At 48.3% G+C, this 26680-nt stretch overlaps 1 pseudogene; it reads right to left on the reverse strand.

Moving 5' to 3' along the window:
* Positions 1–659: 659 nt before the first annotated feature.
* On the reverse strand, positions 660–15254 carry LOC108314087 (annotated as a pseudogene).
* Between the last annotated feature and the right edge of the window lie 11426 nt (positions 15255–26680).

The raw sequence follows: 26680 nt of genomic DNA on the forward strand, positions 1-26680 counted from the left end.
AGTCAGTGCATGGGGCTGTGGGGTGTGTGCCTGTAGTCCCAGCTACTCAGGAGGCTGAGGCAGGAGGATCCCTTAAGCCCAGGAATTCAAGACCAGCCTGGGCAACATAGTGATACCCCAATCTCTCATAATAGTAATAATAATAATTTTTTTTTAAGACAGAGTTTTGCTCTTGTTGCCCAGGCTGGAGTGCAATGGCATGATTTTGGCTCACTGCAACCTCCACCTCCTAGTTTCAAGCAATTCTTCTGCCTCAGCCTCCCGAGTAGCTGGGATTACAGGCACATGCCACCATGCCTGGCAAATTTTGTATTTTTAGTGGAGACAGGGTTTCTCCATGTTGGTCAGACAGTAGTCTGGAACTCTTGTCCTCAGGTGATCCGCCCACCCCAGCCTCCCAGTGTTGGGATTACAGGCGTAAGCCACAGCACCCGGCCAACAGTAATAATTTTTAAAAGTCAGTGCAGAGCCTGGGAGTAGGGGGAGTGCTACTACCCACCCCAATAACCCAGTGTCTATTGCCCCACAAGCCAACCATAATAGGAAGTGTCCCTATGGTCCCTGGACGGGGCAGAGATTGATGGTGGGTAGGTGTGGGAGTACAGGAAGCTTCTGGACAGTAGGAGTGAGGAGGGAACCAAAGCAGAAAGCAGACCCAGTTAGATGCCCTGGGGACCACGTGAGGCATTTGAGTTGCTCTTTGAAGACAGAAAGAAAGGTCAGAGGAGTCTCCCCACTTAAACTGGTGACCTGGAGGAGAGCTGCACATACACATACATACACCATGCATGCGTGCACATACTCACATATACAGACACACACACATACACACACTCTCACACTCACATATACACACATATACACCTACACACTCACATACACTCACATGCACACACATGCACCTACACACACACAGACTCACATACACACACATATTCACCTACACACTCACATACACTCACATGCACACACATGCACCTACACACACACAGACACACACACACTCACATAGACACACATACACATGTACACCTACACAGTCACATACACACAGACACAGACACTCAGACACACACACTCAGATATACATACATATACTCACATTTACCCACTCATGTACACACACACTCAGACACACACTCACATATACATATACACATACACACTCACACTTACATGTACACACACACACATGCATACACTCACATACTCACACATACACATATACACACATACACTGACAGACACTCCAATACACACACATACACAGACACACACTCAAATACACACACGTACACTTGCATACACACCATACACACACTCGTACACAACACACACTCATAGACACACACACTCACAGACACACATACACACTTGTACACACACATCCTATGCTGCTCCCCTCCCTGCTTGTCCTGGGCCAAAGCAGTGCTTACAGAGTAGACTGGGGCCAAGACAAGAGAGAGGGAGCCGGGGCTGTGGAGAACACTGGGTACCTCAGGCAAGCCACTTGTCCTGGGCTTTCCCTGCTGTCAAATGGGCAGGATCATATCCAGCTCACAGGCTCTGTGATGACTGCATGGCCTGATAGAAATGCCTTGTGAGCCATAATGGGGGAGCCCTGGGCACCCAGACCACGCCCTGGCCATACCCCTTCTCGGGAATGCAGGACAGCCCCAGTCCCAGAGCTACTCTCTGCTCCTCGCCTGCCTTAACCACCCAGCGACTCTGCCCCCAGCCCTGCTTGGCACCAACTGCCCAGGTCCTGTCTCCCCATTCCTCACAGGGATCTTCTTGTTGCCCTCCTCATTGGGGTTCAGCCACCCTGGGCTCACTCTGTGCAGCTCTCCTCTCTGAGGTGCCTGGGGACAGAGCTGGGGACCTCCTGCCCATTCCCTGCCATCCCACAGGCACCTCCACTTCTAGCTCCCTGCCCTGATGTATGGGTGTGGGGAGATGTGGAACCCTGGGAAGGGGAAAAGCCACCATCCACCCCTCCCCCAAAATTGCCTTTTTCCAGGCCAAGGCCATTGGCGGGGGGCTGTCGACACTCTCACCCGCCATCACCCAAGACAGACTGGGAATCTGCAGGTTCTTGGCAGCAGACCTCAGATAAAGAAACAAGCAGAGAGGTCCAGTGATTTGTCCAAAGCTATCACACTGGTCAGTGTTGAGCTGGGGCTTGACCCCGGGCGGTTGGCCTCAGACTCCGTTGCAGATGCTGCACCTCACTTTGCAGGTACTATCATTACCTTCATTTTATAGATGAAGAAGCTGAAGCTCAGAAGAGTTAAATGACTTGCCCAGGACCACACAGCAAGCGGGTGATGGGGCCACGCTTAGCGCGTAAGCTTAGTAAAGAGATCGGCTTAGTTTTCCATCAATTATTTTTCAATTTACAAAACTGTGATAACTTACAAAAACAGCTGAACATAAACAATAAACAACATTTTCACTTAAGACTATACATATAAGCATCAGTGTTTGAAGAAATAAATTCCTGGAAACAATTTGTAATCTTTCTTGCCAATCCTTAGCTGTTCATCATGGCTGAATCTAATCTCAAAGGCAACTAGACTTGATTAAGATACCTTTACTAAGGTACCCTAAATCTTTTATTACCTTGACATCAGACACAGGATTTGAGGACAGCTGAGCAGCTCTTGACAGCAGCTGGCAGAAATGCCATAATGTGAGAGTCTTCTGGCTTTCAGAGACCACTTTCCTCCTTCAGGGCAGAACACTCAGCTGTTTGGCCTTGGTTTTCACACCTGTAAAATGGGACGTTGGGGTTAGATTACTAAATTCCCTTCCAAATCCATCAATCTAAAGAGACAGCTTCCCACTCTGCTCAAAAAGGAAATAAAAATCTTCTTTCCAACAGGGATTTCCAAGAATTGGCCTCTTGGTAGACATTTCTTTAAATGTTATTCCATTCAATAAATACCTATTCCCACCTGACTGAAGTTCTTTGAAGACAAAGGTTATATCTTAGTGACCACTGTAACTCCAACACCGAGTTCAGTGCTGGCCATCAAGTAGGTGCTCAGTATTTTTTAATTAATTAATTTTGAGATGGGGTTCAATAGGTTCCCTAGGCTAATCTCAAACTCTTGGGCTCAAGTGATCCCCCCACCTCAGCTTCCTGAGCAGCTGGGACTACAGGGGTGCGTCACCACACCTGCCTGTAGGTGCTCAGTTAATACAAGGTGCAGCATCTCTGGGGGGCAGGGCGACACAACCGTGGTTTGTAACATTCCCCAGGCGATTCCCATGTATAGCCAGGCCAGGCCTGCCAGGCAACTACATGCAGAGAGAGGACCCCTGAGGCCTCTTCCTCAGAAGGTAGCTGTGGTGTGGAGAGCACTCAGGGTGGCAAAGCCTGCTCTTGAAAGAGCTGAGAAAACCCAGAGGAAAGAGGAAGAGGAAGCGAAGAGGCCTCCGACAACGGATGGCCCCAACAGGGCTTCCCTGGGTGCACCCTGCAAAAGGAGCTTCTGTTTGATACTAAGGACATAGATAACTAGCCCCTGACCACACCTGGCCAGCAGCTCCAGGGTGTCTGGTCCTCACAGTCCCTGGCATTGCATCTGAGAGTAGGGGCAGAGCTAATGCTGTCAGTAGGAGTCACTCTGTCCCCTAACTTACGGGAAACAGTCCTGTCCTTACAAAGGAATATGTAAGCACAGCTGATCAACATCTGCATAAGGAAAGATATTTCTTTATGCACTTCTGGCTCCACCCAGACTCATGACTGTACAAGTCCTGTGGCCTCCACCCAGAAGTGGACTCAGCACTCAAGGACCATTTTCCATACCCCTATGACTGCATGCTCAACCAATCAGCAGCACCCATCCCCTAGACCCTGCCCGCCAAACTATCTTTGAAAAACTCCTCATCTTCAAGCTTTGTGGGAGACTGATTTGAGTAATAACTCTGTTTCCTGTGTGGCCGGCCTTGTGTCAATTACTCTTTCTTTACTGCAATGCCATGGCCTCAGTGTATTGGTTTTGTCTGTGCAGCAGGCAGGAAGAATCCATCAGATGATTACAGTACCTGACCCCCAACCTGCTTTGGGAAGAATCCAGCCAGAAAGCTTGAGGCCTGCAGCTTCGGGGTGAGAGTGAGACAAAGGGGGATGGAGGGAGATTGACTTGCTGTGTCCCAGCTCCAGAAGAGCCCATCCAGCCTCCAAAGGGTTTAACACAAATCATTAAAGGATTTCCTTGAGGCAAAAGTTTTGAGTAGCTGTGAGATTCCAAGGATGTGAGGAGAGACCCAGGCTTATCTCTTTTGGGAGGGGACCCAAGCTTGGGGGAAGGGATACTGGATGCCGGCTGAAACCAAAAACTGAAATTCTAAGCTCTCCCAGCCATCTGAATAGAATCTTCCTCTGCTCTCAGCAAAGGGCATTCCAAAGTTAACTAGTTCAGGCCATGATGGGAAGGGGAGCCCAGCCATGCCTCATGATACTCTCCCTCCTTTTGTAATTACTGATAGAACAGACTTTTTAAGTCTGAAAGAAATATTTACAATCTATTCTCTCTGAAGCCTGCCACCTGGTGGCTTCACCTGCATGATAAAATCTTGGTCTCTGGCCAGACACAGGTGGCTCACTCCTGTAATCCCAGCACTTTGGGAGGCCAAGGCTGGGAGTTCGAGACCAGCCTGACCAACATGGAGAAACCCATCTCTCCTAAATATACAAAATTAGCCAGGCATGGTGGCACATGCCTGTAATCCCAGGTACTCCAGAGGGTGAGGGAGGAGAATCACTTTGAGCCCGGGAGCCAAGATCATGCCATTGCACTCCAGCCGGGGCAACAAGAGCAAAACTCGGGCTTGAGGAAAAAAAAAAAAAAAAGAAAAAAACTTTTGGTCCCCACAATCCCTTATCTTAACCCAAACATTCCTTTCTGTTGATTTTAAGTCTTTAGACAATAACTTAACTTTCTCCACCTATTGCCAATCAGAATATCTCTATCTACTTATGACCTGGAAGTCTCTGCTTCCTCAACCCAATTCCAGTTGTCCAGCCCCTCCAGACCAAAGCACTGTACCTCTCGCAAATATTGACTGATGTCTTATGTCTCCCTGAAACGCATAAAACTAAAACTAAGTTGTGGCCTGACCACCTTGGGCACATGTTCTCAGGCTCTCCTGAGAAGGCTGTCATGGGCCATTGGTCACACATATTTGGGTCAAAATAAATCCCTTCAAATATTTTACAGTTTGACGCTGGGTGTGTGTGTGTGTGTGTCAGGTGTGGGAGTGTGCGGCCCGTGGGGAGACTCCCAGGCCTACGGGTTACTGCAAGGCCTCGCCGAGGGGCCCGCCTCACCCTCGTGGCTGGCTGTCTAGAAGCCGCCTCCACACCCACCATGTCCGGCTCACTCTTGCCCATTTCACTGATGAAGGTGGTGTAGGCATCATCCGCAGCCTTGAGCACCCTGACCTTGGGCTGACCTTGGGTATCCAGCTCTTGCCCACGATGCGGCGGGCATTGGTGCACATGTCGGCCGCGAGGGCATTCGTCTCACTCTTGAAGTTGGGGGTGACGCTCTGGCAGTAGTACTTGACGGAGGCGTGCAGCGTGCGCCGTCCCGGGACTTCCGGCGGAAATTGTCGGGAGAAGAGCGGTTGCTGGTGCCACAGCCGTTGGCCCGCACCAGCCGTTGGCCCGCGTGTTCGGGTCAAAGAAGGAAGCCAAGCGGCGCTGCAGCAGGACGTTGTGCGGCGTGCCCTCGCTGACGTGGCAGATCATCAGCGGCGCCCTTGTGATGTACACGTTGGTAATTGTCACCAATATCTGAGGGCTTGAAAATAATTCCATGCAGGTGGGACTTTCAGAAGCTCTCCATGTCTGTCCAGAAGGACCCCACAATATAGCTGGGGGGACTGTATGTGGTTCAGCATGGAGCACGGGCAGGATGTTTGGGCCACTCACCCCCTTGGCCAAGCGCCCTGATGCAGCGAACAAACCGCACAACTATGCTAGGTAGAAGCATTTTACATCAGTCCCCTTCAGGCTTAAGTCTCATAGGCATCATTTGATGGGGGTCGGGGGATGAAGTGGTTCTTTTTTTTTCTAGATGCTTTATTCCGTAAGTTGAATCACCTCAAGCAAATGCCTGAGTGCAACTAGCCAAGTTATTCCTCTCACAGATCTTCATACAGCAGGCTGTCGCTGGTGACTGAGTGAGCTGTGACATCAGCTTAAAGGACAACATATTGTTTTTGAATTCGAATAAAACAGAAAAAGCCAGAGTGTATTGTGCGGCCATGGGGCAGGACACTCTCCCTTTCTCTTTCTCAGGTTTCCTATCATAAAGGACAAACTACTAAGATCTCTCCCCGTTAAAATTCTTGTTTTGTTTTGTTTTGTTTTGTTTGTTTTTAGACAGAGTTTCACTCTTATTGCTCAGGCTGGAGTGCAATGGTGTGATCTTAGCGCACTGCAACCTGCCTCCTGGGTTCAAGCAATTCTCCTGCCTCGGCCTCCCAAGTAGCTGGGATTACAGGTGTACGCCACCACACCCATCTAATAGAGATGGGGATTCACCATGTTTGTCAGGCTGCTCTCGAACTTCCAACCTCAAGTGATCCACCCACCTCAGCCTCCCAAAGTTCTACGATTACAGGCGTGAGCCACCCCTCCTGGCTAAAATTAACCCTTCCTAGTTAAAATTCCGTGAGGTTTGTATAGAAGGAATAGAATGGGGGCCCAAAAACCAGTAAGATGAGAAAATAGTGATCCCCAATGCCTCGCTTCCAACTCACACGCCCACTCCCTTACATCAATCTCCCAGAAACCTGTTTCTACCAAAATATATATATATATATATATATATATATGTATATATATAAAGATTAGCTGGTCGTGGTGGTAGGTGCCTGTAAACCCAGCTACTTAAGAGGCTGAGGCAGGAGAATCACTTGAATCCAGAAGGTAGAGGTTGCAGTGAGCTGAGATCATGCCACAGCACTCCAGCCTGGGCGACAGAGTGAGACTGTTCAAAAAACAAAGCAAAAGTGTCCCAGAATTTCCCTGTGGACACTTTTTTTTTCTGGCAGTCTTTTTCAATGAGGGCTATGTTTTCTCCGATACTGTATGGCCTGCAAACTGCTCAGTTTTCATTCCAGTGAGAACATTCCAGAACAAATTCTGTGTCAATCCCAGGTGTTTGTTCCAGTCAAAGAAGGAAGATGACTGTGTGTCACTTGCTGCCCTGTAGAGTGACACCTCTGCAGGCCTCTGTCTCCACCATGTGACTCCGCTGTAAACTCCCCACCTTTCTTCTTTTGCAAAGCCTCAGACCCCCAAACACCTACCAAAAAGTGGGTAGGGTGCCAGGATACCTCCAAGTGTAAGTGGGGCTGCCCCCCACACCTGGTTGTGGAGCTGTGCTGCAGGGTGCTGGCTGCTCGTGAAACTCATTTCACCCCTTTCTGTACAGGTGCCAGAAGCTGAAGAACCACACATCAAGGCTTCCTTGCCAGCGGGGTGCTGCCAATCAAATGCAGTCATGTGAAATGTGGAACGTGGAAAGGAGGTAGAGTCATCCTTTCCTCCCCCCGTAGCAGCAGGGGTGCAGGCTCTGGTGGTCACCTGGACTCCATATTCCCTGCCAGTCACCAGCCTGGGGACCATGGGGCTTCAAGGACCTCAGCAGCAGTTCCCCATGTTTCCTGACTTCTTCCATCCTCTGGAAATCAGCTGTGGTAAATTAGCCTGAAAGCCAGTGGTGCAACCCCCTCCTCCCCAACCTTCGCCACTCTAGCCACTCCAATGATAAGCACTAATTGCCTGTATGAAACCCCTTTTTGTGAAATATCTAGAGTAATTTCTGTTTTCCTATCTGGGTTATGCGATGTAAGAAGAAATAAATATTTGGTCTCTGCCCCCAGTTCCTAACACAGAGCTCCTGAAATCCTTGGAGATTCCTGAATGATGGGGGCACTAGGAGCACTGTCTTCTTCTTTTTTAATTTAACATTTTTCTTTTCTTCCAGGTGTTTTTTTCCTTTTTTTAAAAAAAGCTTTTATTTTAGGTTAGGGGATACATGCGCACGTTTGTTATATAGGTAAACTTGTATCACGGGTTTGTTGTACAGATTATTTCATCATCCAGGTACTAAGCCTAGTACCCAGTAGTTTTTCCTGCTCCTCTCCCTCCTCCCACCCTCCAGCCTCAGGTAGGCCCCAGTGTCTGTTGTTTCCTTCTTTGTGTTCATGCTGGACAACAAGAGGACTTCGAGGGGAGCACCCCGGGCAGGCCACCAACCGGTGGGCTGAGGCAGAGGTTGGGGCAGTGGGAGGACAGCCCGGGTGACTCCAGGGGAAAATCTTCCCACTCCATCCCATCTGGCTTTCCCCATCTTCTGGGAGCGACCTTCACTCAGTAAAACCTTACACCCATTCTCCAAGCCCAGGTGTGATCTGATTCTTCCAGCACACGAAGGCAAGAACCTGGGATACAGAAAGCCATCTGTCCTTGCAACAAGGTAGAGGACCTAACTGAGTTGGTTAACACAAGCCGCCTAAAAAGGCAAAACTAAAAGAGCACCCGGTAGCACACACCCACTGCGGCTTCAGGAGCTGCAAGCATTCACCCTTAGACACTGCCCTGGGGTCGGAGCCCCGCAACCTGCCTGCCTGTCTGCTCCCCTTGAGGTTTGAGCAGCAGGGCACTGAAGAAGCAAGTCACCCCCACTGTCCCATGCCCTGCAAGGGGGACAAGGGAACTTTTCCTGTTTCAGTATGGTGTCCAAGAAACCGTGACACATCTCACAGAGGTCCTAGGTTCTGGAGGGCCGGAGTTTGAGACATTCCCCCTCCCCTGTGAACTTTAAAATGTGGCCAACAATTTTTTAAAAAGATGGCTACCCCGTAGTACTTTAACTGGACCTATTTAGGCAACGCCTTACACGCTGGAGAAGAAAGACGCTATGTGAGTCTAGTAAGTCTAAAGACGAGACTTCTCTCTTTTGCCTTGTCCTTCCTCTCCAGCTCCGTGAGGGTGGACATTATATGTCTCTCATCACTTCAGCAACAAGGAAACAAATTAGTGTTCCCAGAAGCCCCCATTGTGCCCCTTTCCAATCATAAACCTCTCTCTAACCCTTACAGGTAACCACTGTCCTGTCCTTTGTAATAATTTTCTTGCTTTTAAAATGTAGTTCTGACCTGGTGCCATGGCTCATGCCTGTAATCCCAGCACTTTGGGAGGCTGAGACAGGTGGATCACTTGAGGTCAGGAGTTCAAGACTAGGCTGGCCAACATGGTGAAAGTGTCTCTACTAAAAATACTACCAGGTGGTAGTGGTGTGTGCCTATAATCCCAGACACTCGAGAGGCCAAGGCAGGAGAATCGCTTGAACCTGGGAGGCAGAGATTGCAGTGAGCCAAGATAGCACCACTGCACTCCAGCCTGGGCGACAGAGTGAGACTTCGTCTCAAAATAATAATAATAATAATAAATTAATTAAAACCATAAAATAAAAAATAATGTAAAATAAAATAAATAGTTCTGGCTGGGCGCCATGGCTCACACCTGTAATCCCAGCACTTTGGGAGGCCAAGGCAGGAGGATTGCATGAGCCCAGGAGTTCAAGACCAGTCTGAGCAATACAGCAGGACCTTGTCTCTAGAAAATTTTAAAAATCAGCTGGGCATGTTGGCCTGCACCTGTAGTCCCAGCTACTGCAGAGGCTGAGATGGGAGGATCACTTGAGTATGGGAGGTCTAGGCTGCACTGAGCCATGTTTGCACACCACAGACCCTTCCTCAAAAAAAAAAATAAAATAGGCTGGGCGCAGTGGCCTGTTATCACAACACTTTGGGAGGCTGAGGCAGGTGGATCACAAGGTCAGGAGTTCGAGACCAGCCTAGCTAATATAGTGAAACCCTGTCTCTACTAAAAATACAAAAGTTAGTGAGGCATGGTGGTACACACCTATAATCCCAGCTACTCAGGAGGCTGAGACAGGAGAATCACTTGAACCCAGGAGGCAGAGGTTGCAGTAAGCCGAGATCACGCCACTGCACTACAGCCTGGACACAGAGCGAGAATCTGTCTCAAAATAAATGAATAAAATAAAATGTAGTTTTAACTATTATAGGTCATTCATAAACAAGATAGTTTAGTTTTGCCTTCTTGAACATTGTATAACATTATATAAATGAAATCATGTTACACATATTATTTTCTGTATCACTTCTTTTAATAATTTGTTTGTACATTTAATATGTATGTTGCTGAGCAATCAAAAGCAAAAGACTGGAGAAGGAGCCTAACAGTAAAGGAGAATGGCCGGGCGCGGTGGCTCAAGCCTGTAATCCCAGCACTTTGGGAGGCCGAGGCGGGTGGATCGCGAGGTCAAGAGATCGAGACCATCCTGGTCAACATGGTGAAACCCCGTCTCTACTAAAACTACAAAAAATCAGCTGGGCATGGTGGCACATGCCTGTAATCCCAGCTACTCAGGAGGCTGAGGCAGGAGAATCGCCTGAACCCAGGAGGCGGAGGTTGTGGTGAGCCGAGATCGCGCCATTGCACTCCAGCCTGGGTAACAAGAGCGAAACTCCGTCTCAAAAAAAAAAAAAAAAAAAAAAAAAGGAGAATGAGGAGGAGGAAGAGTGGACAAGCAAAGGTGAAAGCAGAAAGTCAGCTGTCAGTATGGCTTGGGGAGATGAGGAAGGCCCAGGAAGGCCTCCAGGAAAAGGCTGCCATGTCAGGCAGGACACAGAGGACAATGGAGGAAAGGTGATGCTTACAAGATAGTGAAGGTGACATTGTAGGTGTTGGGCTCTGGCACAGGCACGTGGCGGAGCTTCTGCTTTGGGCTGAGATCAATACACAACAACATCTCATCTCTGCAGGTACAGAGGTCACACATGTTGGCGCTTGCAGAGGCCTGTTCCTCTGTGCAGTTAAAGCCTTATTTTGGGCGTAAGTTTCAGGCTGCACCAGTGAATCCTGAGTAGGTTCTGATCAGTAGGTAAACCTGTGACTTCAGTCAGTTTTTGATGCTGAGTCTGAAGCTCATCTGGACGAGAAGCTGTAGTCTTCTCCAGGGCTACAGAATGTCCAGTCTCTGTAGTGGGTTCTGGAGTTATGGCAAGCCCCAGATCTCCTCTGTGGCTGGAGATGGTTTAACCTCTGTAGTAGGTTCTGTAGTTACTATAACCTCCAGGTCCAGAGACTGAACTATGACTTGAGTCAGGTTTGCATGCTGAGTCTGACCCTTGTCTGAAGGTGGAAGTGTTACCTCAGGGTGTTTTGGAGGAGAAGCTGTAGTCGTCAGGGCTGTGGAAGGTTCAACCTCTGTAGTGGATTCAGGAGTGATGGAAAGCCCCAGATCCAGAGGTTGAACTGTGACTTGAGTCAGGTTTGAATGCTGAATCTGAACACGGTCTGGATGTGGAAGTGTCACCTTAGGGTGCTTCGAAGGAACTATAGTCTTCTTCAGGGGTGTAGTATGTTCAACCTCCGTAGTGGGTTCTGGAGGTATGGTAAGTCCCAGGTCCAAAGACAGGGTGCAACGCTGGGTGACATTGGGTGCTCAGCTTGATCCTGACCTGGTGTTGGAACTGTTACTTCTTGATATACTGGAAGCTGGGGTACAACTTTCTTAGGAGGCTGAGTTGCGGTCTCCTGCATGGTTGGAAAAAGTTCAACCTCTGTCGTGGATTCTGGAGTGATGGTAAGCCCCAGGTCCAAAGGTTGAACTGTGACACTAGGCGATGTTGAATGCTGACTTTGATCCTGACCTGGTGTTGGAACTGTCATCTCATAATGAGCTGGAGGTTGAGCTGCAACCTCCTTAGATGGCTCTGGAACCTGAGCTGGGACCATCTGCTGGCTTGAAGGTTCTACAAACTTAGGGGGTTCTGGAGCCTAAACTATGGCTTCCTGCTGGGGTTGAGAAGGTTCTGCCTCCTTAGAGGAATCTGGAGTATGAGCTGTGGCCTCTTGCGGACTGGAGATTCAATCTTTTCAGGAGAATGCAGAGGTGGGGAACAGAGATCAGGCTGGACTAGAGAAAAGTCTGCCTGCTCAGTGGGAATAGGAGGGTTGTCCTGCTGGACTGGAGAAGGTTCAACCCCCACAGTGACTGCTGTAGGTACGTTAAACTCCAGATCCACATTTTTAACTGCGTTATTAGGCAAAGGTGAATTACTTCTGAATACTGGAGACAGATCTAGAGGTGAAATACCATCTCATTACTCAATGGACTTTCAAAGTCTGAGGAGAGCTGAGTTGGAGGCTGAATTCTGGGCTCTTGATCGACTGGAGGAAGTTCATCATTTTCAGGGGTATTTAGCTGCTGAATTATAATCTCTTGCAAATGTTGAAACTGCTCAGGGGACATTAAGAACTGAGCTGGGGCCCCCTGTTGGGTTAAAATTTCAACCTGATGAGTGAAATATGGAGTCATGGTAACGATGTGATCCACAGGTTTAACAGTGACATTGTGCAATGTTGGAGGCTGAACTTGGTCATGACTTAGAGGAGAAACTGGTATCTCATGATGCTCAGGAGGTTGACTACAATTTCATTAGGGAGCTGTGGAGTCAGAGCTGGGGCCTTGTGCTGGTTTAGAGAAGACTCAACCTCCTCAGGGGTCTGTGGACGCTCAGCTGCAGCCTCCTGCTGGGTTGGAGAGGGGTTCTCATCCTTAATAGGTTCTGGAGACTGAACCGAAGTCTCCTGTTGAATTGGAAAAGGTCCAATCTCTTCCAATGACTCTGGAGGCAGAGGTGGGCCCCGGTGCTGGGTGGGGAAAGGTTCTACATCCCTAATGGGTCCTGAGAACTGAGCTGTAGCCTCCTGGTGGATTACAGAAGTTCCCATCTCTGCAGTAGGCTCTGTTGCCATGGTGAGCTGCACCTCTGGAGGTGCAAATATGGCAAATCAGAATGATGAGCTTGATGGTGACCTTGTGGTAAAACTATTATTTCACAATGTTCTGGAGGCTGGGCTGGGGGCTCCTGTTGGGCTGGAGACGGTTCAATCTTCCCAGAAGACTCAGAAGGCTGAGCTGGCTGCTCCTGCTCACTGGGGGAAAGTTCAGCCTCCATAGGAGGACCTGGAGGCTCCGTTGGGGTCTCCTCTTGCATTGCAGAATGTTCCATCTCTTTGAGAGGCTGAGCTGGGGTCTCCTCCTGGGTCTGAGAAGATTCAAGCTCCCCAGGAGAGTCAAAAGGCTGAGCTGGCTGCTCCTGCTCACAGGTGGAAAGTTCAGCCTCCATAGGAGGACCTGGAGGCTTCATTGAGGTCTCCTCTTGGATTGCAGAAGGTTCCATTTCTTTGGGAGCCTGACCTGGGGTCTCCTCCTGGGTCTGAGAAGGTTCAAGCTCCCCAGAAGACCCAGAAGGCTGAGCTAGCTGCTCCCTAGGGGAAAGTTCAGTCTCCATAGGAGGACCTGGAGGCTCAGTTGGGATCTCCTCTTGGATCGCAGAAGTTTCCATCTCTTCCTGAGGCTGAGCTAGGATCTCCTCCTGGGTCTGAGAAGATTCAAGCTTCCCAGAAAATTCAGAAGGCAGAGCTGGCTGCTCCTGCTCACTGGGGGAAAGTTGAGTCTCCATAGGTAGACGTGGAGGTACTGTTGGGGCCTCCTGTTGGGTTGCAGAAGGTTCCACCTCCTCTAGAGACTGAGTAGGGGCCTCCTGCTGGGCTTGGAAAGATTCTGTCTCCTTGGTAGGCTCTGAAGTTATGGTAATCTCCACATCTGTAGGTTTAATTGTAATGTTGGGCAAGTTATAATGAGCTTGATCCCCATCTGGAGGTTGAACCGTCAGCTCATGATTCGGTGGAGCTTGAGCTAGACTTTCCTTGGAGGACTCTGAAGGCTGAGCTGGGGCCTCCTGCTGGGTCAGCGAAGGCTCAGGCCACGCAGGAAACTCGGAAGGCTGAGCTGGCTGCTTCTGCTCACTGAGGGAACGTTCAGCCTCCACGGGAGGCCCCAGATGCTCAGCTGAGGTCTCTTGCTGGGATGCAGAAGGTTTCCTCTCCTCAGGGCACTCTGGTGTCTGAGCTGGGGCCTCTAATTGGGTTGAGGAAGAGTTCACCTCCTCGGGGTGCTCTGGAGGCTGAGCTGTGGCCTGTTCCTGGCTTGATGTAAGTTCCTTACCTGGCTCTGGAGTTCCTGTAAACTCCACATCCACAGGCTTGACTATGACATTGGGCCAGTGTGAGTGCTGAGCTTCACACCAACTTTTAAAGGGAATATCTACCTTGTGCTGTATCGATGGGTGAGCTACAATCGCTTCAGGGGCAGGTAACTGCTGCACAGGGGACTCCTGCTCTGTTGAAGAAGAGTGGAGCCCCTCAAGGGACTGTGAAGGCAGAGCTGGAGACTTCTGCTGGGTTGAAGAAGGTTCTGCCTCCTCAGGGAGCTGTGGAAACTGCGCTGGGGCTTCTTGCTGTAGGGAAGAGGACTGGATGTCTTCAATGGTCTCTGGATTTTGAGTTTTGGGCTCTAGATGGAATTGAGAAAGTCCAACTTGCTCAGGGGGCCCTGGAGGCTCATCTGAGTTCACCTGGAGTTCTGGAGGACACAGCATATCCATACTTGAATCTAAATACTCATCCTGCAAAGTTTGTTTCTGATGCTCAGGTTTTGATACAAATCGATGTGGAATTCCCACAACCTTAGGAAGCCACCCATGCTGAGCCACATCTTTCTTGGGAGAAACTATAATGTCGGTTGCTTTTGAATCCTTGCTATCTGGAGGTGGAACAAGTATTTCATCTGCCTGATGATCTGCAGCCTGATCTAGATCTGTAGTCTGAATCTTCCTTTTGAGGCGAGGAGGCTGAACTAGGGTCTGGTTCTGATCCCAGCTGAGCACTGGACCCACCTGTGGAAGCCTTTCTTGCCGAGTCAGCTTGTCATTCAGATCTCGGTGTGCAGACGAGAAGGGCTCTGGCACTGGTGGCAGCTCTCCAGCAGAATCCGTGTCCAGGAATGGAACCAAATTTTCAGTCGATTCTTGGGGCAGGGCTTACCTCTGGGAGGAAGCAGACGACCCCAGGTAGTCAAAGTCTCTGGGGCCTGCCAGGGAAGTGCATGGGGAGATTCCCACGGGAGATTGGAGTGGGAAGACCAGGGCTCAGTCGGCCCCAGGGGGTTAGAGGTCAGCTGGAGCAGGTCCTTGACCCACTCCAGAGGCTTCGCCTCCTGGACTAGTAGCTGAAATAGCTGCCACATGAGGAGGGGTCATGGGGCCCAGAGACACAGGCGGGACATGATAAGCACTGGCACCACGAATTGAGTGGGAACCATTCTGGCAGCCCTAGAGGCTGGCGTCCCTGACAAGCACGCACCCCGCCCTGTCCTTTATGACACCTTCATTTACGCTACCTTTATTACACTTGGGTCTAGATCTGCTCCATGTCACCATGGCGATCTTATGTCACAATCCCGCCCAAGTCCCCCTTCCCACCTTGCCCTGCTGGAACACCCCTCCACTCCCCTTAGCTAGGAAGGATTTGGGCCACAGACCTGGGTGGGTCCCAGGACTCCAGCAGCCTGGTGTGGTGGGGTGGGGTAGGGTGGAGTGGGGTGGGGCAAGGCAGAGCTTCCCAGGGAAGTCACGGGACCTTGCCTCGGGATATTCAGAAGTGCTAGCCCAGTTCTGGCAGCCTCAACTCTTCCTCCTCCGAGGTGAAACCTGAGAATACTCCTTCTTCCAGGGAGAGCAAGTGACCTGCAAAATGTGTGCCAGTTAGGGTGGCAGGCAGAATGCACATTACAGTCATTTATTCCAAAATGTTGCCATTTTCGCTAACCTCTATATCTTTTGTTGCATGCTTGATAATTAATTCACCACCCTATTGGGTAGGGGCCACCAGGGAATAAGCGAGGACTCCAGATTTTCTGTAGGAGGGCTGTTGGGGGTGGGGAATTCAGTCTGGGAGAGAAGGCTTCAATCTGAGTGAAGAGCCCTTTGCATTAGCCTGGGAGGAGGCTGAACTGTCATCCTGCCTTGACTTACCACATTACCCTAGAAGTTACAGTGCCACCCTTCAGAGGTCTACCCTGTGTGCACACATGGAGAGGAGGCTTATGTTGTTAAGTCAGCATGTTAAATAAGTTCCTGAAATGCGACTATAAACTAGAACCCAGCTGACTTCCCCCACAGCCATTCTTACCTATCTTATTACTGACTGATTGGCACAATTACCAGCGTGTAAACTCCAAGAAGGTGCTTCATCTTATTCCAGTGCCTAGCATAGGCATGTGGTGCATAGCGATGGTTTTAAAATGGAAGGGATTACAAGGTTCACCTCATTTAAGTATGGACCTATTGTTATAATTGGATTTCTGAAATCAGTGGTAACTTCCTCTCAGATTTCGTAGGAAGCTAGACTTCTTAAAGCTTGAGGTTTTCCTGGTGGGTTTTATTTAAATTGAATTAAAATATTTATTTTACAGGGAAAAAACTTCAAAACAAAACACTTTACAACTTTGGGGTGAAAGTTAAATAAAACACTCTAGCCCCAAATTAAGTTCCCACTGAAATGAGACTTTTGCTCCTTTCAAAAAAAAAAAAAATTCCATATATAGTAAATAATGACTGTTTTAGAGATTAATTTAGAAACTTAATCCCTACTTAACAGCTTTCATGTACATTCATGCGTTGCTTGCCATATGAGGAGGAGCTTGAGAAAAGTGTCATTCGGTGATTTCACCATTATGCTAACATCGTAGTGTGTACTTCCACAAACCTAGGTGATATAGCCAACAGCACACCTAGGCTGTACGGTATGGCCGATGGCTCCTAGGCTACAACCCTGTAACACATGTTACTGTTAGAAGTAAAATTTTCAATGCTGCAGAGGACATAGCACTTGACTATGAATTTTCTCAGCAAGGCAATTTTACTTTCTGCAGAAAGGGTGCTTCTTGGAAGTATGATTGTCACGAGAACACATTGAACAAATAAAAGCAGAAGTTTTTTTCCCTGACGCACTGGGTCCTTACTGCTGCGTCCTATCTCCATTGGCTGGAGCTGGACTATACCATCTAGACTGATCTCAATTGGCTAAAAACTTAAAACTTTCCTAAATAGGTAAATGCTCGATGGAGAACAAAGAAAGGAAGGGGGTTGTTTATGGGAAACTAGGAGAACAATAATATTTCCGAATAAGGAAGAGGCGTAGCTGTAAGCTGGGAGATGCCTGGGCATGTTCGGACCTGTCTGAGCAGCTATAGGCCAAAACAAATAACTTGGTTAAAGTACAAGGACATAGAATGTATTTATTCTCTTACTATGTTTAGCAGCTACATAGGGCTTAACAAAGAGTTATTAGCAAAAAGCAAGGAAGTTTGAAGGAAGTTAATTTTTAAAAGGGATTATTATTGAAGAGGGAGACCTAGGCATCTCAGATCAACTTCCCCTTCTCATTCCTAAGACTGTAAACTGGAACATTTTCATATGTAATTCCTGAGACTGTAAACCAAGACCATTTTCATATGTTAAGTTACAAACCTAAGATTCTTCCATGTGTAACATCTAAAGTACAAGCCTATATAAAGAGGGAACCTTCCTTTGTTAGGGGAGCTTGGCTGTTAGGCAACTATGCCATCTTGCTCCCGGCCGAATAAACCCTCCTTCCTCCTGTATTCGGTGTCTGAGAGATCTGTTTCCCGTGTCAGATCCTGCTACATTTTGGTGCGTTGGCCTGGAAGGGAGTCTCGGTTAGCGGACGGCGGGGAAAAGGTCTCTTAGGTGGTTTGCCTAGCCCTGTGGAGCATCCCTGCAGGGGACTCCTGCTCACTGGGGTGATGCATCCTGAGAGCGCTCCGGGCAGGTATTTGCCTGGTGGAAAAGCCTTGCCAGAGTGGAGCAGGGAGGCCCTACAGTGCGGATCCATCCAGTGGCTGAACACCGAGGAGGAACGAGTATTTTGGGAAGTCCGGACCACTGAATTTGGTAAGATTGAACCCAGGAAAGTAGCCCACCCCATTTTGGGTGGAAGCGTGGCCTGATCACCCACGGGTGCCAGATCGGCACTTTGGAAGGTAGCTCTCTCTGTAACTAACCTTGGAAGTTTTGCTTATGGTTTTGAATTGGAGGGCGAGCAATCGGATGTGTGTCTCTGTGTGTAGATGTGTCCAACTGGACTCATCAGTTGTAAAAGGTATCGGGCCCATTAGGAAGCGCCTCATGGTTGAGCAATTTGTAAGAATTAGAGACAGCCACATAAGGCTCAGTGAAGAAGCCTCTGGGCATTGTAAAAGGACTGAAGTTAATGTAAATCGGGAGAGTGTTCTGTGTGCGTCTTGTTAGGCGGGAACTGCTGTGAATGAACTAATACGCTCCTAACTGGGAATTGTTTCTTTGAAGTGTTAATAGAGGTCAGTCCCATAGCAAGCCCACCCCTTTAGAAACCATGCTGAAAATTTTCAAGAAGGGATTTAGTGGGAATTATAAAGTAACTGTGACACCAGAGAAATTAAGGGTTTTATGTAGGGAAGATTGGTCAGCATTTAGCGTAGGTTGGCCCCCAGAGGGGACCCTAGATAGGCCCCTCGTCGCCAAAGTAAGGCATGAGGTTATATACGGCGAGCTAGAACACCTTGATCAATTTCCATACATAGACTCGTGGTTACAGTTAGTGTTAAACCCTACGAAGTGGCTAAGAGAGCAGGCAGCGACTGTTTTAGTAGCCGAGGGACAGACTGCTAGAACCACCATCCCCCTCACCGCCAAGAACGTGGACTCCCAAGTCCAGGCAAATTCAGTGGCAGAAACAGGCAGGATTTGCATGCATGGATACTTCAGTTATTGGAAGTAGCTAACCAGGTGTTTGTAAACCAAGAGGCAGTAAGCCAGAGGGAAAATCATAGGGAAAGGGAACGTCAGGTATAACAGAAGCCTGACTTGATAGCTACTGCTATGAGAGGAGTGCCCCAAGAGCGTGGAAAAAGGGGGGTTCCTGGAAGGCTCCGCAGTCTGCCCGCCCAAGCCTGCAACGCGATCAGTGTGCATTTTGTCTAGAAATAGGACATTGGGAAAAAATGCCCACAGTTAATGGGAGAACAGGGCAATCCTAAGCACGAGGATCCAGATTAAAAGTGAAGGGGCTCTGTTCAATCTAATGGAAGGGCCACTGGACTAAAAGAGAGGGGAGCCGGACTCATATGCCCCCAAAGAGCCCACGGTCCAGACGACAGCCCTGTAACCCCCCATGGAAAAAAAACAGAACCAGTATTGTTAGAGCTATTAAGGTGTTAAGAGAAGACTTTCCTTTTTTTTTTTTTTTTTTTTTTGAGACGGAGTTTCGCTCTTGTTGCCCAGGCTGGAGTGCAATGGCACGATCTCGGCTCACCGCAACCTCCGCCTCCTGGGTTCAGGCAATTCTCCTGCCTCAGCCTCCCGAGTAGCTGGGATTACAGGCACGCACCACCATGCCCAGCTGATTTTTTGTATTTTTAGTAGAGACGGGGTTTCACCATGTTGACCAGGATGGTCTCGATCTCTCGACCTCGTGATCCACCTGCCTTGGCCTCCCAAAGTGCTGGGATTACAGGCGTGAGCCACCGCGCCCGGCAAGAGAAGACTTTCTTATACTTAATGGACTGCCCCTGCCCCCCTTCTCCGGCAAAACCTGTTGTGCAAATCGAGGGCCACTATCCCATTCAAAAAGGAGACTCCCTGTAGCTAAAAATGCCTCAGGCAGGGGTCATCCAGGCTCTCATTGTCCCTTGGGAAGGAGGGTGGAGACTTCCTAGCCAGAAGCAGAAGACTGATATTATCACCCAGGCTCATGCAGGGCTTGCATGGCTTTGCACCCAACTCATACATGCAGTTGGGATTATTGCCAGCAGAGGATAGTTGGTTCACTTAATTGGACTTAAAGAATACCTCCTTAGCATTGGACTGGCCTCGGAGGGTCAAAAACTATTTGCATTTCAATGAGAGAAACTCAGAAGCAGGTGTAACCACTCAATACACCTGGACCCAGCTTCCCAGGGGCTCAAAAACTCTCTCATCATTGTTGGGGAGGCATCAGCCTGTGACCGCCCCCCCCCCGAAGTTTCTCGCTTGCATGCTGCCCCCGTATGCTCATAACCTTCTATTGGGACACCCCACGGCAGTCGGGTGCACAAACAAATGCCTTACTTCGGCACCTGGAGGACTGTGGATATAAAGTGTCTAAAAGGAAAGCCCAGATTTGCCGAAAAGCAAATGCAATATCTGAGGCTCACCATCCAGAAGGGGGAACGCGGCCTAGAAGCAGAGAGGAAGCAAGCCGCTTGCCAAGTGACAGAACCTGAGACTAAAGGTCAGGTGAGAGAGCTCCTGGGAGTGGTGGGTTTTGTAAATTGTGGATTTCCAAACTTCACAGTACTAGCCAAACCCCTCTATGATGTAACAAAGGGGGGAGACAAGGAGCCCTTTGAATGGGGATCCCAGCAGCATCAGGCCTGCCAGGAACTGAAAACAAAACTAATGTCAGCTCCAGCTTTGGGGCTGCCTGATTTAACAAAGCCCTTCACATCATATGTGGCAGAAAGAGAAAAAGTGGCAGTTGGGGTCCTAGTCCAAACAGCAGGACCTTGGCCCAGGCCTCTTACCTCTCCAAGCAGCTGGATGGAGTTTCCAAAGGATGGCTGCCACGCTTAAGGGCCCTGGCAGCAACTGCTCTGCTGGCACAAGAACCAGTTAAGCTAACTCTGGGACAGAACTTAAATATCAAGGCACCTCACGCAGTAGTGACTCTAATGAATACCAGAGGGCACCACTGGTTATCAGATGTTAGGCTGACCAAGTACCAGGGCCTCCTATGTGAAAATCCCCGCATCACCATTGAAGTCTGCGACACCTTAAACCCCGCCACTTTGCTCCCAATGTCAGAGGGTCCGGTGGAACACAACTGTGTTGAAGTCCTGGACACAGTCTATTCCAGCAGGGGATCAGCCATGGACAGTAGCAGACCGGGAGTTGTATGTGGATGGGAGCAGCTTTGTCAATCCACGAGGGGACAGATGTGCAGGCTACGCCGTGGTAACTCTGGACATTGTAATCGAGGCCAAATCCCTGCCTCAGGGCACCTCAGCTCAGAAGGCTGAACTCATTGCTTTAACTCAAGCCCTAGAGCTGAGTAAATATAAGGTTGTAAACATTTACACCGACTCTCGACTCTCCAAGTACATGGAGCACTGTACAAAGAGAGAGGCCTGTGAACTTCAGGGGGAAAAGAAAGAAAGTATCAGCATGAAATTTTGCAGCTGCTAGAAGCAGTCTGGAAGCCCCAGAGGGTGGCGGTCATGCATTGCGGAGGACATCCTCGGGCCCACACCTCCGTGGCCCTGGGAAATTCCCGAACGGATTCAGCAGCTCCTAAGGCAGCATCTGCTCCCTACCAAATAGCAGTCACAGCCCCGCTGATTCCCCAGATCCCTGATCTAATACCCTCTTACTCTAAGGAGGAAAGAGACTTTCTCCAGACAGAAGGGGGCAACTGATTAAAGAAGGATGGATCCAATGGCCAGATGGAAAAATAACAGCACCACAGCTGCTACGGGCAGCAGTTGTACAAGCTGTACATGAGACCACTCATTTAGGTGAACCATTGCTTGAAAAGATGCTGGGCCGGTACTTTTACATCTCACACTTAGCAGCCTTGACCAAAACTGTGGCACAGCGATGCATTACATGTCGGCAACACAACGCGAGGCAGGATCCAACTATTCCCCCTGGAATTCAAGCTTATGGAGTAGCTCCATTTGAAGATCTCCAGGTAGACTTTATTGAAATGTCTAAGTGTGGGGGACATAAGTATTTCTTGGTCCTGGTGTGCACATACTCTGGATGGGACTCAAAGAGCCCATGAAGTAACCTGTGTGCTGCTTCGAGATCTTACCCCTAGGTTTGGACTACCACTGCACTTCGGGGCAGACAGTGGACCAGCATTATTTGTGGCAGATTTAGTCTGGAGAATGGCAACCACCTTGGGAATGACCTGGAAACTGCACACTGCCTACCGACCTCAGAGTTCTGGAAAAGTGAGGAAAATGAACCGGACCATCAAAAACAGCTTAGGGAAAGCGTTCAGGAAATAAGATTAGAGTGGGTGCAGGCACTTCCCTTGGGGTTATTCAAAATTAGAGGCACCCCCTTTAGGAGAAACAGGATATTCCCCAATGAAGTCTTATACCATAGGCCCCCTCCCCTTACTCTGGGCACTCCTAGGAACGCCTCGAGGGTGGGAAGAGATTGAGTTAGGATGCTAGTCACCAGCTCTAAGGAGAGTCACTTAGGATATGTCAACCTGAGTAAATAAGAAATGTCCTGTAAGCCTTTTTCTCCCCAGTTCACCCTTTCTCACTAGGTAATCATGTGTGGATAAAGGATGGGAGTACAGTCCCTCTAAAGCTACAATGGAAAGGACCTCAGACCTGATCCTGACCACTCCCACAGCTGTGAAGGTAGAGGGAATCCCAGCCTGAATCCACCTCAGCCGTGTAAAAACTAGCAACAGCTGAGACTTAGACCAAGGCAAGGACTGCAGAATCACCTTAAGAAGGACAACAAGCCTTGCTCCAGCCACATCCCGGAAGCTGGCTGGTCCACGCACGGCCGAAGCATGAGGAGATTCATCATGGGACTTGTTCTTCTTCACATTTGGACTTGCACAGTAGGGACATTAACTAATTTTGAAGAATGCCCTCAGTATGTACACCAGGTAGGACATAGAAGTTACTGCCATTCTTTTATCCTGTAGTTCTTATAAATGTACGGGGACACAGAAGGGAGCCTGTTTATATAATGGTACTCAATATAAGGTGTGTAATCTGTGAGATGGACAGGTAGCTGTGTCCTAGGCATCATTAAGCCCTCTTTCTTCCTATTATCTGTTAAGATAGGTGAGCTGTTAGGGCATCCAGTTTACTCCACTAGGGAGAAGAGAGACCTAAAACTAGGGAATTGGACAGATGGTGAGTGGCCACTGGAGAGAATTATTGAGTACTATGGGCTGAGGATGGCTCATGGGGATACCGGACCCCTATTTACATGCTCAACCAGATCATCTGGTAGCAGGTTGTTTTGGAAATACTAATGAAACGGGCAAAGCTCTGTCCCTCTTGGCCCAACAAGAAACTCAAATGAGAAATGCAATTTATCAGAACCGGCTGGCCCTAGATTATTTGCTAGCAGCTGAAGGAGGAGTCTGGGGAAAATTCAGTCTAACCAACTGCCGTCTGCACATAGATGACCAGGGGCAAGCAGTGGAGGAAATTGTACGAAACATGACCAAACTGGCACACGTGCCTGTACAGGTGTGGCACCGATTTAACCCTGAGTCCTTATTTGGAGGTTGGTTCTTATCCTTGGGAGGATTCAAAACCCTCATCATAAGTGTTATAATAATAATAGGTGTTTGTTTACTGCTCCCTTGTCTACTCCCCCCGTTCCTTCAGATGATTTGGGGATTCATCACTACTATAGTTAGCCAAAAAATGACATCACAAGTATATTATATGAAACATCAGACGGTTTCTTCAGAAAATCTGGAAAGTGAGAATGAAAGTGAGACCTCTCACTAATATTATAAAGTGGTGAGGGTCTCAAAGAGAGGGGGTGAAGAGGGAGACCCAGGCATTTCAGATCAACTTCCCCTTTTCATTCCTAAGACTGTAAACTCCCCCTTTTCATTCCTAAGACTGTAAACCAAAGCCCTCTTTATATGTAATTCCTAAGATTGTAAACCAAAACCCTTTTCATATGTTAAGTTACAAACCTAAGATTCTTCCATGTGTAACATCTAAAGTACAAGCCTATATAAAGAGGGAACCTTCCTTTGTTAGGGGAGCTTGGCTGTTAGGCAACTATGCCACCTTGCTCCCGGCCGAATAAACCCTCCTTCCTCCTGTATTCGGAGTCTGAGAGATCCATTTCCCACTGCCGCTCCTGCTACAAGCTCACTGCAACCTCCACCTCCCGGATTCAAGCGATTCTCCTGCCTCAGCCTCCCAGGTAGCTGGAACTACAGGTGTAAGCCACCACGCCCAGCTAATTTTTGTATTTTTAGTAGAGACAAAGCTTCACTATGTTGGCCAGGCTGGTCTCAAACTCCTGACCTCAAGTGATCCATTTGCCTCGGCCTCCCAAAGTGCTGGGATTATAGGCCTGAGCCACTGCTCCTGGCCTTGATTTTTTAATCATCAGAAATTCCTGTTAATACATTCTTCTTTCAGAGGTTGTTTACAGAGGTGGGTCAAGCCTTTGTTAGTTTTTTCACACAAACAGAATTAAAGAGATCATCAGAATGCCTCAAAGAGAATAGGTTGAAAGTCTTCTTAGATGATTTTGGTGTGCCATTACCCCCTCCTGCGTTTTGAGAGCCCCTGCTTTCCGGAGTTGTCACTTATCTGAGAACAGATGTTGTCACAGACATGCAGAACCTCATATTCTTTTCCTCTTTGTCTTGTCATTCCTCTCTGGTAACTTTATTCTTTTGTTCCTCTTTTTGCCTTTTGTGCCCCACCCCCATTTAAAAATGCAATGATCAGCCACGGCAGACTGTACCTTGTTAATAGAACATTATGACTATCCATAATGATGATAGCAACAGCTTCAAGGCTCTTTGTAAGTAGATATTGCGACTTCATTGGTTGAGAAGAAACAAAGATACAATTCTTGCCAGACACTTGCTGAGGACAGGACTTCATTATTTTTAAACCACTGCGCTTGGCCAGTAGATGGCGTGCCCCACCCTCAGTGTGCATGACTTATGAATGAATATGCCCTCCCTGTGCCCTGCACCCCGCCCTCCCCTCTGCTCTCCTCTCCAGCTCACTGCTATCAGAACCACTGTCTGAAGCACAGATTGTCAAGGCCCAGCTTTAAAATGGTGTCATGGGGATTGAGCTGGGGAGAGGGATTCTCTGTGATGGCAATGAGACCAACAAAAGGGTTATGGTAGAAAGGTGGCAGGGGAGGAGGGGCTTTTGCAGCCAACCAACTCTTCTCATTTTGTTGGAGTTGGGCTGGGAAGGGTAATTGACTAATATGGGAAAGATAGGTCCAGAGCCTTGAACCTCCTACCAAGGGATTTTGACTAGCTCATTAGGCCATAGAGAATCACTGAAAGGTTTTTATATGTATATTTTTTAATTTTAGAGACAGGGTTTTGCCATGTTGCCCAGACTGGTCTTGAACTCGTGGGCTCATGCAATCAGCCCTCCTCAGCTTCCCAGAGTGCTGGGATTATAGGCGTGAGCCACCAAGCCCAGCTGGGAATCACTAAAAGGTTTTGAAGGTGGCAGGATGAGAGCTTTACTTGCCCAAGATTAATATGACCAGGTCTGTGGATGCACTGAATGAAAAGAAAATTGATAATCTGATGGAAGCCTTACAACAGAAGGGGTGGGCCTGGCATGGTGGCTCATGCCTGTAATCCTAGCACATTGGGAGGCCAAGGTGATCACCTGAGCTCAGGAGTTTGAGACCAGCCTGGCCAACATGGTGAAACCTCGTCTCTACTAAAAATACAAAATTAGCCAGGCATGGTTGCAGGTGCCTGTAATCCCAGCTACTCTGGAGCCTGAGGCAGGAGACTTGCTTGAACCCGGGAGGTGGAGGTTGCAGTGAGCTGAGATTGCACCATTACACTCCAGACTGGGTGACAAGAGCGAAATTCTGTCTCAAAAACAAGAACAACAATAGGAGGAGTTTCAGAGGAAGCATATATGTGACAATTTACAGTTTGGGAAATTCAGAGAAGTCGATCCTCAACCGTGTCACCCATCAGTAGAATACATCCCTTCCAGAATCAGTCTCAGGAAATGTCCAGGAACCAGGAACCCAGCCTACACATCCCGATGTCCTACATGCATGCATACGTGTGGCTAGCCAATCCCTTGCCTTCCTGCCTCTGGGAAGATTATTAGGTCTTCCACTTGTTTTCAAGTAAGAAGTAAAAAAAAAAAAGAAAAAGAAAAAGAAAAAAACAGCTTGAGTTTCTTTCCATATCACAGACTTTCAATGTGTTATTATTCAACACTGCAGTGTCAGATTTAGATTTTCCACCTCGAGGAATTTGGTTTAGCTTTAATTAGTTGCTGTGAATATTTCTGAGCCAACTCTGGAAAGCATTTATCTGGAAAATAGTTTCCACAAAAATATAAGCTGAATATAGGGTATCATTTTCCTAGCAGGGTCTGTATCAGTTCACACAGTTATAAATTCTCTCCAGCCCTCTGGATGACTTTTGCCACAAGCCCGTCGTCATCATATTGGTTAATTACTTATTAATCACAATTCAAAATACTATACTGAGGCATCAGTATCGCCATCCAAGCTCTAGCCTCAGGACTTCAGAGTGTGAAGATTTTTCGGAGAAAAGATAACGCTTGCAGGTTATTCTCATACAGGCAACTGATGCATTTTTCATCCAGCAACTTTTCAGAAAAACAAGTTGAAAAATACCAGACAAATGAAAAACAGTCTTCAGCAGTTCCATGCTGCTTCCTGAGTAACTGAAGAATGTGCTTCTTGTGGTTAAAATGAGGGATCTGTTTAATATGGATGAAATAGCAACACCCCAGGCATTTTCATTGACATTTCACTGTGACTTTTTGAACTTAGGAGTGCGGATCCAAAAACCTACTCTTCTTTCTGCTGTGCCGAGCCTGCACAATCTGCAGAAAGATTGCAGAGC

Source organism: Cebus imitator, unplaced genomic scaffold, assembly GCF_001604975.1.
Source record: "Cebus imitator isolate Cc_AM_T3 unplaced genomic scaffold, Cebus_imitator-1.0 Scaffold148, whole genome shotgun sequence".
Classification (NCBI taxonomy): domain Eukaryota; kingdom Metazoa; phylum Chordata; class Mammalia; order Primates; family Cebidae; genus Cebus; species Cebus imitator.